General features: G+C 40.5%; 1 protein-coding gene across 11 annotated transcripts in view; it reads left to right on the top strand.

Annotated features, from left to right (window-relative positions):
• The first annotated feature begins 1,410 nt into the window (after window positions 1–1,410).
• Lyst (lysosomal trafficking regulator) overlaps window positions 1,411–15,579 on the top strand; it is a 233,208-nt gene continuing 219,039 nt past the window's right edge. For 8 of the 11 annotated variants that reach the window (XR_010051247.1, XR_010051246.1, XM_063260090.1 and 5 more), the window contains exon 1: window positions 11,453–11,589. The gene's annotated coding sequence lies outside the window, so the exon portion shown is untranslated. Of the gene's footprint in view, window positions 1,702–11,452; window positions 11,590–11,979; window positions 12,116–15,579 lie in introns of those variants that run through there. The other 3 variants (XM_063260084.1, XM_063260086.1, XM_063260085.1) reach the window with 3 other exon arrangements.

The raw sequence follows: 15,579 nt of genomic DNA, 5'->3' as shown, positions 1-15,579 counted from the left end.
TTCGAGGGCACCAGTAAGCTGAGCATGGTGGTACTCACCTATAATCCCAACACTTGGGAAACTGAGGCAGGAGGATCACTATGGGTTGAGGCCAGCCTGGACTACACAGTGAGTTCAAGACCAGTTTGAACTACACAGTGAGACCCTGTCTCAAAAAACCAATAAAAGGAAGAAAATGTGCAAATGGGAAGGGGAACAAAGATAGGGAAGGGAAGGGAGGGAATAGGAATTTTAAAAAACTAAAAAAGATTGGAAGGAAAACAATAGAAACAAAGTTTTGTAAAGGGTTGAGGGAAGAGGAATTGAAGGGAAGAGAGGAGAATGAGAAAATGAAAGAATTAAGATATAATATGTACAGGTCAAATACACTATGATGAATGTGATCACTACGTATGTCAAAAGCATATCAGTAAAATTAATTTTAAAAATAAATAAAACCGAAAACCCCCAATCAATCAATCAATCAATAAAAGCAGTGAGATATGGGGGAAATCTCAGCTTCTTTATCTATAAAATAGATGATTCTTCTACCTAGCAGAATTGTTCCAAGGATTAAATGTAATAATGTTTCATAAATTATTCATCCAGGGCCTGGCATAGAGTCTCAATAAAAGATAGTGATTTATTGTTTTTATATATGTCTGTGTATATATATATATATATATATATATATATATATATGAATTTGTTAACGAAAGCATTAATTCAGAAATTCATACTAGGCATGGGATTAAAAAGAGGACAATGGTTGTTCATCAACATTTTACAAAGGAAACAATGGGAGGAGCCTCCCTCCAAAGAGGGAGGCAGTTGTCCACACAAAGGAAGGGCAGAAAAGAGACACTACAAGTTTGGTATGAGTTTCCTGCCACATGGCTGGTGGCAGTGTCTAGGCAGAAGCCTCACATTTTGGTGTTTAGTTCAGGTCAATACCCTCCACCAGTACAGAATTCTCAAACTGAGAGTGACAGTGACCCTCACAGGGACACACAGAGGCCTGCCCCCTTTGCAGAAGAGTCAAGGAGTGATGACTCATAGGCGCCACCACAAAATCACTAACTGGAAATCTTTGCTGCAGCCACACTGCAAAGGACTCAGACTTGATTTGCCAAATCTCCCATGTGACACAAGCATGGCCACATGCCAAAGAGCCAGAGGGAGACAGGGCCACTTACCTTTCCTGGAGACACAGATTTCCTTGCTCTATTATAGCTGTAAGCAAAAAAAGCATGAAGGCTTTCAGGAAGCCACTCCCAGGGATGATTTGGCTGTGGGAGAGCAGGTGCCGCGCCAGAGTATTTGGTGCATTGGTCTTTTTTTTGGCAGCGTAGCCTTCTTACGTGGGGAAGTTGTGTTCTTGCAGTGCTTGAAGCTCTTGTCTTCACCATCTGGTCCTGTATCATCTTCAGGGGACAACTGAAAACACAGCAGGATTTGCTGTTGGCAACTGATAGAGTTTCAGGCAGTTTGAAACTGTTTTATGCTCTGTAATGCTGGGAAAACGATGCTCCTCTAAGTCACTGAAAAGAAGCCAGGATTTAACTGCAAACGAGAGACCCTACTTGCTAACCAGCATGGAGGGGGACCAAGGGCCTTGCAGCTGAGTAGGTGGCTGCTAATCAACCTGCAGCAAAGATGTCTACAGAGTGACTACTAAAAGAAGCACTCCTTGCTCACCTGAAGGAGGTACTCACCGTGCAGGTATGCCAGCATGTTTCAGTAACTGCCTAGTTCCAGCAGAGAGCAGGAGCAGCTTAGTTGGCAGTCTGGGTACAAGCTGAGGTCATTAGTACCACTGAGAAAAATCCTGGTGCTCTTGGGACCTGGCTCATGCAGACTGCTTGCCACCCAGGGACAGATACTGTGGAGGAACCTGAGGGGTGGAACCCAAAGAAAGAGAAAAAGGAGACTCCTCTGGAGTGGGGTGAGCTGAAGACGTTCACTAGAGAGGTTCCAACCCTGATTCTAGGATGCTAGGAAATTGAGATTGTATGCTGGGGGCTTTCTATAGTTAAGGACTCAGTACATGGGTGCATGGACTCATGTGGGATGTTATTAGAGAAGGCTGAGTATCATAAATGTACTTTCTTTCTTTCCTTCCCATCTGCTAGCCTTCCCTAATGCTCAGGTCCTGTTACACTTTTGATCTCTGCTAACGTACTCACGCCTTCCTGTACTTCTTCATTTTGAACACTAGAGACTGGTGTAAGAGGGAGAGGGAGGCAGCAGAGACTGTAACTGCTAAATACAAAAGGATAGGTAAGAAAACCCATGGCTAGAGGAGTAGGGGGAGGGAAAGACTAACCTTGAGATTCAAGGGAAAGCTAGAAGGACACAGCGTACACGTCCAATTGGGAGGAGCTGAGGACGGTCTGGAAGTCAGGAGGTGGGCCATGAAGAGCAGAGAACAAGCCCAGAAGGCTCGAGGTTATGAGGGGTCGGAACAATTGTTCTGTGAGCTGGGAGACCTCGAAATGTGGGTGGGTCAGTCTGGCTGGGCCGTGGGGAATGAATAAAAAGACAGTTTCATCCACTGGGAAGCCAAGCCAGCAGCCTGGAGCTTTCTGCTTCTCCACAGGCTTGCCTACTCTCTACCTTCCTTGGGTTTCTTCATCCTCCCAATGACCCCTCTTATACCCACATCATCTCAGCTTGGGCCCTTACTGTCTTGTTGGGGCCAAGGCAGAAGTCTGTGCTATTTTCACTGCGTCTAATACTTTCTAATAGCTTTTGTAGTTATCACTTTGTTGTGATCTTCTTGGGAAGCTGGAGTCAGGAAACCCCAGTACCAACCCTGTCCTGCTCAGTACTTACAGTAAGTTTCTTAATTCTGATTTCACCAGTAACATATTAAATGTCTCTTCACACTCGTGATAATAAAGCAATCCAAATGGAAACATTCTAGTAACTTCAAAAGTGTATCACCTGTATTAGTATAATGCCCAGCACTCTATGTGGTGTTTGGGGCATTTCTAGCACATCTTCAAGGCAGTAAGCTGGACTCATGGTCCTCTGTCATAGGAGGCTAAACGGAATTCCTTACAAGACAAAGTATAGCAATATTTTATCATTCTCATCTGGATTACAAAAACCACTGAGAAAGAAGTAGACATCCAGGGATAATAAGGGTGATAAGAACAGTGGTGGTGGAATTTAAAAACATAGCCGCTTTGGAGACCTTTTGCTATGAATAAGGACTAGGCACAAAGAAAGCCCTGAGCCAGAAGTAGAAACAGCTCTTGACAAAAACAAATGATAAGCCCTACATGTGTGCATGCATCTCATTCAAGCAGTATCGTTAGAGTATTAGCATAAACACTCTAACCTACTTCTCATGATTGTTCCTGGCTTGCTGGGCACATTAGGTGTGGCAAGGATGTGGTTATAGTCATTATTTTGGTGTTGGTTTCAAAGAATTACACTTTTACTGAGTAATAAATCAACATAGTTTCTTTACCTTAGAAGAACTGACCCATCGACTTTTAGATCTTATGCCTTACATTCCAGTTCTCTCATGTTTCAAGATGTTATTGATTCTCCAATCCAGGAAAAGCAATACAAGCCACGCCTACTAATTTTTTCACATAGACTGATAAAGTAATATTGAATGGGATATATTTTTTTCTCCTTCATTACTCACTGTTACTGTCTGAAAATGAGGAAGTAGTAAACATGTTACAAGTAGTAAACATAAAGCATGCTTGAAACAACTAGAGAATTCAGAATTCAGGAGCTAACACTGATCATACAGAAATACAAGAGGGAGAAGGCAAAGTGCACTGTGTAGTAGGAGTTAAACCTAAGGAAAATGAGACAGCAGTTTCTCCTGAAAAATTCAGATCCGTTGTCAGGGCTATTAGTTTCTGGATCATAGTCTACTATTCCAGAGAGCTCAGAAGCAGCCTTGAAAACAGGAAAGAAATGAATATGCAATAAAGTTGGCATTCTAATTAGAGGGGAAATAATGAGTATAATGGATGATATGAAAACACTATCTGCTTGAAGGGAGATGTTTTTCCTGTTCTGTTTTCCTTGAAGTGGTGTCATCCATAGGCATTTTACTGGTCAGGGAGCTACCAGTAGTAAACACAGGTTGTATCTGTGCCACTTGGCAGTGCTGGAGATAAATATTGTTGACACTCAACTACTGCTGCCATATCATCCTCGTTTGGCTAAACCAGTCCTTAGTGTCTACTACTGTGTATCTGCTTTAAATTGATGGGACTTCAAGACCCCACCCCTGACCTATACCTAAAAATGAGTTCTCCCTAGTGATTGATGACTGTTCTTGTGCCACTTCTTTAGTAAAAGGAAATTATGGGTGGATAAGCTGCTCAGCTAGTAGCTGCCTGTAATGTACAAAGACCTTGTTCCTTGGACTTCCTGCATCTGGTGTAGCAGATGGCAAGTTCAGGGTTAAAAGCCAGGTTTCCAACAATTATCAGAGGTGCAGATGCCAGCAAATGTGGCTCTGCAACTCATCAGGAAGCTCTTGCTCTCTTATTAGACCTTATTATTGGTCAGCAGCTGAGTTGCAGAAATGGTGCTATAGATGCCACAGGAAACAAGCCAGGGGAGGTTATCTTGCAGGGTAAGAGGTCCCGTGATAGCGCCTTACAGCATATATCCTGGTCATCTATTGCTTTGATTTAAGGGCCTCAGGTTCCTGGCTGATGCTTTTTTTTTTTTTTCTTTTTTTTTTTTTTTTGTCTTTTTCTTTTTTTTTTTATCGGTACCGGGGATCGAACTCATGACTGCCTGCTTGCAGGGCAGGTGCTTATGCCACTGCGCTAAATCCCCAGCCCCAGTCTGGCTGATGCTTTTAATATCTGGAGAAGGGACTTGATATTTGGGACAACACAAGCAGCAGCAGCAGGACTATCATCTTCATCATCATCATATCCATTCCATGTTGTGCATGTCTGATTGCCAGGGAGAGTGGGTGGACAGGAGATTGGATGGAAGGGTGAGACAGCAGAGGATGAGTATCTTTCAGAAGTCACAAAGAACTCGGGAGAAGTTGGGCAAATGGTAGCTTATGCCTAGGCCACAAAGTCCACCCCCAGGGCCAGAATCACTCTGTCACATGCCCCTTCCTCACTGTCTAGGGAGCGGGTACACTTCCCTAGACTGTATCCTGGCCCAGAGTTCACATCCAGCCGAAGACAGAGGCCATCTCACCTAGGGTGTCACCTTGTGCTTACTACCTAAGCTCACCTACATATATGAAGTTACACAATGAGTTTTTTTAATACAGATAAAAATCCAGGTTATACTATTAAATAGGACCAGACATTTTTAAATGCCTCACTGATTTAAGGTAGTTTACAATTTGTAAGCATGCTTTAATATATCTTAGCAGAATCAACTGTTTTCCTCTGATTTTTAGGATCTGGCACTACCCGGGGACCCTGTCTTCTTTATTTTATAGTCTGGTGGTTGGTTTTCCAAATGATTGAACAGCTACTGTAATCTCAGAAACTTGGGAACACAAAGAGCCGAAACATAGTTGCTACAACTTAATAAACTCAAAGTGTATGTGAGAAGAGAAACAATTTTTTAAAAAACAATAGTGACACTGGAGGCAACAGAGGAGCTTGGGAAGACAATTGGATTGTTGCCTCAGTTACTCCAGATGTTCTTTGCCTATTAATAGATAAGAAAGAAAATGTGTATTTTAATTTAAGTCCTAATTTATAACAAAAAAGCGAGACTACCTTTTGATCATTCAGTGCAAATCTCATGCAGGTGTGAGATAAAGACTATGACATTAGAGTAGTTGCATGGGACGGGATGACCCGTCAGTGTGATGCAGCACCATGTTGGCTCTGAGCAGACTTTTATTCATTGGTGTTCACCAGCCCACAGTGTGACCTGTTTTTATAGTTTTGAAAAGCTTAATCAGCATCCCACTAATTGCCACACAATAGGCCCAAGATCTGTGTTCTTTATCAGTTTAAGTTATGCTCAGAGGTTCTTCAATAAGTGACTGGGTATTTTAAGCATGACTTAGTTTAAAATGACCAAGATGACGTACAGGGCAATCACTACCCAGTCACTGTTGTTGAGAGGGCAAATGAATCATCCTTACCCAACCTCCCCCTTGCCTTCCCAGCGCCTTTAGCACATTACCTGGAACCTTATCTTGACCTTTTCTACTTCTCAAAGAATCTTCAAATCACATGGTCTCTCTCATCGGTCTTCATACATGCTGGTGCTTTTCCTAGAATAGTGCTTCTTAAACTTTAATGTGCATAGAAATAACCCGAGGATCTTATTCAAATGCCAAGTCTGACTCAGTGATTCTGGGGTGTGGCTTAAGACTGTTTCTCACAAGCCCCAAGTAACACTAAGATCTTGCTGGCCCAAGGGTGGCCTGGTCATACAACACCCTTCCTGCTTGAATTGGCCAAGCTCTTGGTGGTTTCTGGGCACTTGGTTGTACAGATCTTACACACACATGTACACGCACATATGCACACACACAAGAACCATATTGACAACACTAACTAATCAGCACATGAACCCATTCAGGGAACAATCAACTCGCCAACTCTTTATTGCCAACTGATTGGTCACAAAAAGACTGGAGACATACTAACTACTATTTCTGTATTATAAAAGGATAATGAAATTCCAAAACAAGTAGAAAGGGCATATTTTCAGAATAAAGGATAGTGGAAAACTCACTACACTGATGTTATTTTTAAAATGTTATCCTAGACTAGAGGCACTAAAAGCATTTAGGAAAAATTGGTCTGTCCAAAGCCTCCTTAGTCTTTTAAGTGTTGTTTAGTCTTTCAAAAAAAAAAAAAAACTTTGTTGTTGTTATTTTGTTTTTGGTGGTGGGGATTGAACCCAGGGCCTTCTCACTGAGATACATCCAAAGCCTTGCCTTTTCTTTGCTGAGACAGGATCTCACTAAATCCTTGTTTCCCAGACTGGAACTCATGATTTTCCCAGGCTGGAACTCATGATTTTCTTTTCTCAGCCTCCCAGGGTTGGGATTACAGGTGTGAGCATTCATCCCCAGCTCCAAGAAGCCTTTTCTGAGCTGAGATGGGCTTGAACATGAAGGCATGGTGCTCCAGACAATCCCAGACATGATACTGCTATGACCCTTATCCCCTTTTCTGTATTTACTTGCCTGTCTGGAGTCCCATCAGACCTGAAATGTCTTTCAACTACCTGTGGAGCCCAAGCCCTTAAAGTACTACAGAGAAAGTACCCATTGATTGAATAAAGCCTAAAATAATGGACCAACCTTGCAATCTTATCATCAGATTCTATGTAGGTGATTAAGAAAATTTTTTGAAATGGTCCAAAACTGTGGTGTGTACAAAATGATAAAGTATATCTACTAAAAATCTTTTTGCAAGATTTTTTTGAGTAGACAGTGCAAAACAGATATATACATGTTTCTTAACTTGAGCCACTATCACTTGCCTAACCCTATCCATCTGCTGCTTTGAAATAGTCAGGTGATGTTCTGTTGTATGAATCTGATTACTGCACTGGGTTTTTATAATTTCCTTCTGAATGAGCTATCATGAACTTTAGAGAGTCCTTATAATCTTTCATCTTCTCAGACCACTTGGGCTTGAACCTTTTTAATAGGAATAGATAGGAGACCTACATTATGAATGCTAGTATTTCTTAACTCCCATTTATTTATAGTCTCTCTATTGTATGGGGGTAGATATAGTTTGCTTTTCCAAAATAAACATCCCATGTAGGTTACAGTTGAAAGTTAATCAGAAGGTTAATCATGGGAATATATGGGAAATTAAAATAGACAAATATTACTATTCAAATAAGAAGTGCCATGTAAATCACTTGGCTAAGAATTACATTCAATAATCAATCTAAATCTCTCTTTCCTCAGTTCCAGTGATGGTAACAGTTATAACAAGAACAATAACTGTGTTTGTGTACTAAAACATTTATAGGCATATATATCAATCACTAGTGATTATCACTGGGATGAGATCACAAAGTACTTCATTTTCTATGTTGTGTTTTCATCTTATGTTTGACTTTATTATTACAGCATATTTCCTATGGTAAGCAGAAAAACAGTTCATAATTTTTAAAAGAAAAAATTTTATGAGAATTAATGACACCTTGCCCACAGTGCAGTCTTTCTTACATATGAAACTACTTAGAACATTAACACATACTCAGCATGAGCTTTTCACAGAAAATTAGGAAGTCTCGGTGGTTTTAATGTGTTTAGCTGGCTGAAAAGGTCATCTCATAAAATTTTTTTGAAGTTTTCAATTCATCATTTAATGCAGTAACATATGAATTCTTAAGTAAATTATAAACGTAAAATTTGGGGACTTTAAAATACTATCAGTGATTTAGTGGGGAAAATTACATAAAAAGACTTTTACTAAAATCTGATCTGGTAACTTTTGCAAAAAGGAGCAGATTTTGCTGCTAGCTTAATGGACACACTGATTATGAATTGACTACTTCAATGAAGTTTCAAGGTTCCTGTTAAAAATACATTTTAAAAAAGATTTCTTATACAACCTAATCAAGTAGAGCACTCCCAAACTAAACATGTATCTATAATTTTTAAATACAGCAATCATTTGATCTTTAGGTAAATATATAAATTTAGTCACTTGCATAATTTTGACCATGTTACAGCTTATAGGCATTGCAGTCCTGTGTCCTTTTGTTACTTGACAACCTCTTTTCTGTCCCAGTGCACTGCAGTAGACATGAGCTGTACGACTACATCTCAGATGTATGATTAATTTATTCTTTGGATATTTATTTGATATTTAAACTTTTGTACAGAGGGACCAGACTTTAACTTCAGAGGTCATTATAAGGACTTTTGGCTTTTACCTAAGTGAAATGAGGAACCATTGCTGGGTTTTGACCTGATTTACATATCCATTAAGTAATTAAAATTTTAAAAAGTGCATTTCAGAGAAAAATGGGAAATTGTGCACATTTATATTTACTACATTTTTGTTGTTGTTGTTGTTGTTGTTGTTTTTGGTCTTTTTGAGACAGTTTTACTATGCAGTTCAGACTGGCCTTGAACTCACTTTGCAGCCAAGGCTGTCCTCAAACTCATGGTGATCCTCCTGCCTCAGCCTCCCGAGTACTGAGATTACAGATGTGTGCTATCACATCCAGCTTTATTGCATATCTTTAAATACTGATGTTACAATCTCATTTTAGAGTTTAATGTTAGAATCCAATAATCTGGAGAACTATTTAAAAACTTTCTAGTATGCCATATATATATATATATATATATATATATATATATGTCTTCTTTCTATAAATTTATTACTTTTCCTTCGAGTGTTAATTATATATACCTTTTGTTAATTTAATGAATTAATAAATTGACAAATTTGTTAATTTGAAACCTTTTGAACTAAAATTTATCTAATGTGTATACAACATATTAAGGTTCTAAAATACTCTTGAACAATATCAATACTATAGTATCTTAAAATTGTTTATGACTCAGATATGCAGAGAAAAGAACAGTCATAAGTAAAAATAAAAATACTTTGAGGGCCAACTGTGCACAATGGTCACAGAAAGTCATCTCACTCTTTTATTTATTTATGTATTTTTACTGAAATCATGATCATCTATTATCTCCCACTCAAGGAAAACAGAAAATAATTTGTTACTTGGCATTTCTGTAACTTTATAAAAAAGGGCTTTTAGGATTACAGGGTGAAAGTTGATGTATAATTAAGAGTAGATTTAGTCTGGTTTCCTCATTCTCTTTTAGAGATGCCAAAATTATCTCCAATAATTGGTACAGTACCTAGTACATGGTAGGTGCTCACTATACATTTGTTAAATGAGTACCTATTCCCCCTGAGGCATATATGTTACTAACTTATTAGAGACTTTGTATGTTGCCCATCTCTGGAAGCTTTGTATCTTAAAAGATTGCTGGCAGAGGAAGTGGTAACTCTGTCTAAAAATATTAACTGCTAATGCTTAAGCATCAGAGTCAGAGGGTAGCTATTTTAAAGAGGGGAAGTTTCCCAGAGCTGCTATAAACCACATTAATGAGCACCTCTTTAGTTTTCTTCTCATTGGTTCAGATGGGAGATGAGGAATTTGTATTTGGTATGTAGCCTTTGGACATAATATCCTGAATTATTTTTATTTCTTGATGTCTGTGCAAAAAGTTACTGACAATATTGATTATATATCAATTACTATCAATTTGTAGACTATTCACTTGTAGATTACATTGTTTTGTAGGATTTAAAAACTACTGAACAGGGCTGGGGATTTAGCTCAATGGCTTAAGTGCCTGCTTGGCAAGCATGAGGTCGAGTTTGATCCCAGGTTCCCCAGTACCACACACACACACACACACACAAAAACACTGAACAATGCATACTGTATCTTTATAGTTCAGGGTCTATCAGTTGCTCTGACATTCTGCAAGGACTGTCACAGTGACTAGAAAGTGAGAAAGATAGCCTTTGAAATGGCAAACTGCCTACATGAGCAGTCTATTAGGCCCACATTGGGTCTTCAGTCTGTGATGCAACTGAAATTTACTTCTATTTAACCTGTGGCTCCTATACTCTGAAAGGACTGGTACATTTTAAGGCATATTTTGCAGGCAATATCAAAGAAAACTAGAACCAGGTAGAAGCGGTGATGACAAATTTTATACAGGTCTGACTACTCATTAGGAGAGACCCCAATACAAAATTGGGCTCCAGTCTGAATACCCTAGGGTTAGTGGGGATTCACAGTTAAGGAGCAAGAGGTAAAGGGATATCAAGTTGTGCGAATTCTGGCTGAAGCATCCTACTGTGATTCCTTCTGAAGGCAGGCCATCGTGGTCAGATACAAAAGGCGAGGAGTGAAATCATTCTGATTTGATATTGAGGGAGGTGATTCTTGCTGTACTGCCTTATTTGCAAAAACTGGACTTTACAAGAAAGTGCGCACAGGTACACCGGGGAGAAGATTCCAATGCCTAAGTCTGTCACAAGGTCCCCTGTATACAAAGGTGCTTGCACAGGGCTGAGGTGGCAAATATATAACTGCAGTGAATTAATACCGCGGTTCTGCCAGCCTCGTTATGGTTTTTGAAAGAAACCTTAGGCAACCCTAACCGCAGGGCTTCCCTGGCCCCAGACAACCTGCTTGCCTTCTTGTATCTCTCCTGCGTACACCATTAGGACCTCCACAACCAGGCAGGAGAACTGCCAGATGGAGGAAGCGGACACTGCGCATATGCCCGATGCAGCTCACGTAAGTTGACACCCTTGCTAGTTGAGGTGCTGCAAGGCCAGGTCGCCAGGAGGAGCCATCTTTCCATTGGCCCCCGCAGCGCCGTACGTCACGCCGGCGACCAGGCGCTGCCCTCCCAGAGGGGCGGGGCTCGGGCCGCTGAGGCGGGACTTGGTGCGCAGGCGCAGACGGCAGTGTCTGGGTCAGCTGAGGGGGAGGAAGGGGTGGTGTTCCCGGTTTCCTGGGTTACCTGAGGGGGCGGGGGTGGGGCGTCCGCGGCGGCAGCGGCGACAACACGGGTTTGCCCTGGCGAGGGAGCGCGCGGCGGCCACCTACCAGGTAAAGGCGGCAGATGGGCGCCGACCATACCGCAGAGGGCTGAAGCTCGGGCCCTGGTACGGCTGGGAGGAAGGCGGAGGAGGTCGGGGCCGCAAAGCCGGGGCACTGAGGGACTCAGCCAGTGCGCTGACGCGGCTGCCCGGCCTCGGAGCTGCAGGACCGTCCAGGCGGCGTTGCCTCCTGTGACAGCGCCAAGCTTGGCGGGGATTTTAGCGGGCCCCGCGCACCGTGGCGGCTACAGTGCGGCCCTAGGTCCTAACTTTGCTTCCCGACAGGCTGTGCCTCCGGGCCAGTGACCCTGTTGTGTGTTTTACCTGGTCCCCGGGCCTGCCCTGGCAGGCAACAGCGAGAGGTGACAGGATCCACGCCGCCACCCCGATGGCGCTTTTCGCCCCTGGCCACGGTGCTGGCCCACCTGCTGCCTCGGGCGTCTCAGCTCGAGTTTCTCCTGCCCGTGACACCCTGTGTCTGGGCTACAGTTCCTTTCCCCGGGGATCCCGGAGACATTCTGGGGTCCCAGCATCAGGTAGGTGCCTGTTCGCCGCTGCAGGACTGAGCTTAAAGCAGATGTCCCAAGATCCCAGTGCCACAGTGTCGATGCCAGCGGTGACTCCTGGTGGAAAGGATGGGCGTAAAGGCTTGAAGAACCGCTTCCTTATCCCTGAATCTTATCGAGTTAAACAAATAACATCCCCTATATGCTCCCCGTACCGTGCACACCTAGCGACAGCATTGGGTAGTTGATCGGGTTTGTTTTAAGCAGATAGAAAATTTAAAGGGAATTGACTCTTGTGTTGAGTACACACGTATTGAATTCAGGCCAGTGTTTCCTTGAAGATCGAATTCAGTTCGCCTTTTCTGTATGGCTTAACTAATCGGTAGAAACCGAATTGAGCTTTTATTCTTGACATTTGACTTTTCTCTATTATTTTAAAGTTCTACATGCAGGAACCGTATGCTAGTAAAGATATTGGTTCTACGCTTTTCTTTTATAGATGTAGTTAATTAATATCAAGTAGCTATTTAAAAGAGTCTTGTGGAAACACAGTAGCTAGCGACTTGCTTTAAATTAAGTCTTTGCTGTTATTTATATAGGTACTGCAAAAATGGGGGAATTAGCCAGGGATTTAGCTCAGGGGTGTAAGCGCTTGCCTGGCAAGCGTTGAGGTTGTGAGTTCAATCCCAGGTACAAAAGAAAAAAAAAAAAAAAAAGGAGGGAGGAGGAATTTGAGGAGAGGACACAAAGAGTAAATGAGTTACTGTAATTTACATGAAAATACTTTGTAAACTGTAAGTTTTATATATCATATATGCATTTAGTAAATACTTATTGAACACCCTTTAAAATTTTATTTATTGTATATGCATTTAGTAAACACTTACTGAACATTTACTGAAAGTGACTGTGTACCACTTTTTTTTTTTTTTTTTTTTTTTTTGATGCTGGGGATTGAACCCAGAGTCTTTAAGTCCTCTCACTTCAGCCTCCCAGAGTGCTAGGATCCTGGCTGGCAGACACTTCTCTAAACAGCTAAATAATCTTTCTTCATGATGTTTACATTTTAGTGGAGGACTTCAAATAATGAACACATAAAATATGTGCTGTCAGATGGTGTTAAGAACTATTGAGAAAAAGGGAGGGGAGGTGGAAGACAGGGAACTGGCAGCCAGTTGCAGTTTTAATTAGAGGTAACCAGGAAAGGCCTCCTGGAGAAAATGATATGTGACGGAAGTGAGGGGTAATACATGCACCTCTCTGGGGGAAGGGTGTGCAACAGAAGTTAAGACTCTTGCAAAAGCCCTGAGGCAGAAGTGCGCTGGGCATGTTTGAGGGCAGCAGGGAAGATAATTTGGCTGTGGTGGAGTGAACAGAGTAAATTTGTAGGAAAAAGCATTAGACAGCTTAGTGGGGTGGGAAAGTGAATTGTGTAAGGCCCTATTGTAAGTTTTTGTAGGAGAGTCATTGCTTTTGAGTAAAAAAGGATATAAGTAGAATCATTTTTTAAAAAGGATCACTGGTGGTTAGATGGAGAAGGAAACTTGTTTTAGGGGAAGGGTTGGGCAGCAGCAGGTACAGTGATACTAACCCTGGGACTGTTACCACAGTCCAGAGATGATACAGCTTAAATCAGAGTGGACCTGGTGGAGAGGTTGTTGATTTCTGCATAAATTAAGCGTAGACATGTAAAGGACGCTAAAATTGTTGTCTTTAACTCTTAAAGATACGGCTGTTGTTTACTGACATGAGTTTTATGAAAAGAGTAGGTTTGGTGGGGAGGTTAAAAGACAGTAAAATTAAACATCTGAATGGAGATTACTAGAAGTAAACTCTGGGGACTTTGTAGAAACTTCTTATGTTATAGTACCTTGATTAGTCTAGGGCTTAATTTTTTTTTTTTTTACCTATAATGTCAACTATGTTTTATGCTCATTTTCTTTTTAGCTCTTGAACCAACTTAGTCATTCTTTTCTCTAAAGTAGTTTTTGTTTGTTTGTTTGCTTGAACTCATGCTTTGTATTTGCTAGTTTCTGTTGTAGAAAGCCATTTAATACAGAATTTCTGTGTACTTTTTTGGTCTGTTGCTGCATTTAACTAGAATATCTTTATTTGGCTGATCATTTTCTGAATTATCTGTAGACTCCTGGCTTAAGTTAAAAAATTCTGTAAAATCTAGAAACATTATTAAATGTGGTTTCACTTGACTATTTGTGAAATTACAGTGGAAATGACCTGAGTGTTTACTAATAATTCTTTTCATTAATGATGGCTTGAAATAAATGGGCAATCATATGTTAAATGGAAAATTTTTACATCAAATTGGAGTAATAGAATTTGACCTGTAAAACTTGCATCAAAAATATATGATTCCTGCCGGAGGTTTAGCTCAGCGGGTTTATATGGTAAGCACGGGGGTCATGAGTTTGATCCCTAGTACCAAATGTGTGTGTGTATACATATATGACTGCTGTTGAGCATGGTAACACACACCTGTGATCTCAGTACTTGAGAGGCTGAGGCAAGAGTCTCCTTGTGAATTTGAGGCCAGCCTGTCTAAAAAAAAAAAAAAAAAAAAAAACCCAAAACAAAACAAAATAAAAACCCAAAAAACAACTCCTGGGATTGAAGTTCTGCTTTTCACATTAAGAACTAGAAAATAAGCCAATAATCATAAATGGATTTTCAACATACATCCTGAAAATATGTATTTCAGATTAATAATTGATTATACACTGATTTTTTAAGATGTAGGAAATAAAGATGTAGGAGATGCCCTCTTTACTGACTAATAAAACATTAAGCTCAGCTTAACTAGATATAGTACTTTTGTCATAATTCTTAAAAATTTGAAGGCAATCGAACAGTGGATTATATAATGTCAAATAATATGCAATTTACATGTGAATCAATATATTTTTGTGTAAACTGATCTTCAAGTTGATGCTGTATTCTCGCTGATACTACTTTTTCCCCTGCTGCTTCTTACTGCTGTTTCTTTTTGTACCTCTTAACTTCCCTCGCCTTGTTTATGCTAACTGAAAGAGGTCTGATACATTTGGAAATTCTAAATGCTTATTGAGTCTAACTGCTGAAAAATAAAAGAGAATAAAGAAAAATCCCACTACCCAAAAAATAATGCTTAAAATCAGATTTTCAGAAAGTTAGTTATTGTTCTGTCCAAGTGTGGTTCTTTGTAAGTGAAGCCCAAAAGATGAGAAAATGAGAGCTTTTAGCTATTTTAAATAAGAGGAAAAATAGATGAACAGAGTTCTACATGTACTTAGAAATGATTAAAACTACTAACCTAAAAGGTAGAGATGGTCACTTAGTGGATTACTACTTAGTCAGTCACAAAGGATGCACTATATACATAATGCAACAAGACTGATAAATTTCAAAATAATTATACATAAAAAAGAACAACAAAAAAGTAGTACATACTGTATAGTTCCCTCCATAAAGTTCTAGAAAATGAATAATCTGTCGGGGCA

Source organism: Cavia porcellus, unplaced genomic scaffold (assembly GCF_034190915.1).
Source record: "Cavia porcellus strain 051 isolate PalLab524CR breed Dunkin Hartley unplaced genomic scaffold, mCavPor4.1 scaffold_13, whole genome shotgun sequence".
Lineage (NCBI taxonomy): Eukaryota > Metazoa > Chordata > Mammalia > Rodentia > Caviidae > Cavia > Cavia porcellus.
Note: the sequence above shows the minus strand (reverse complement) of the source record. Positions and strands in the feature narration are given on the sequence as shown.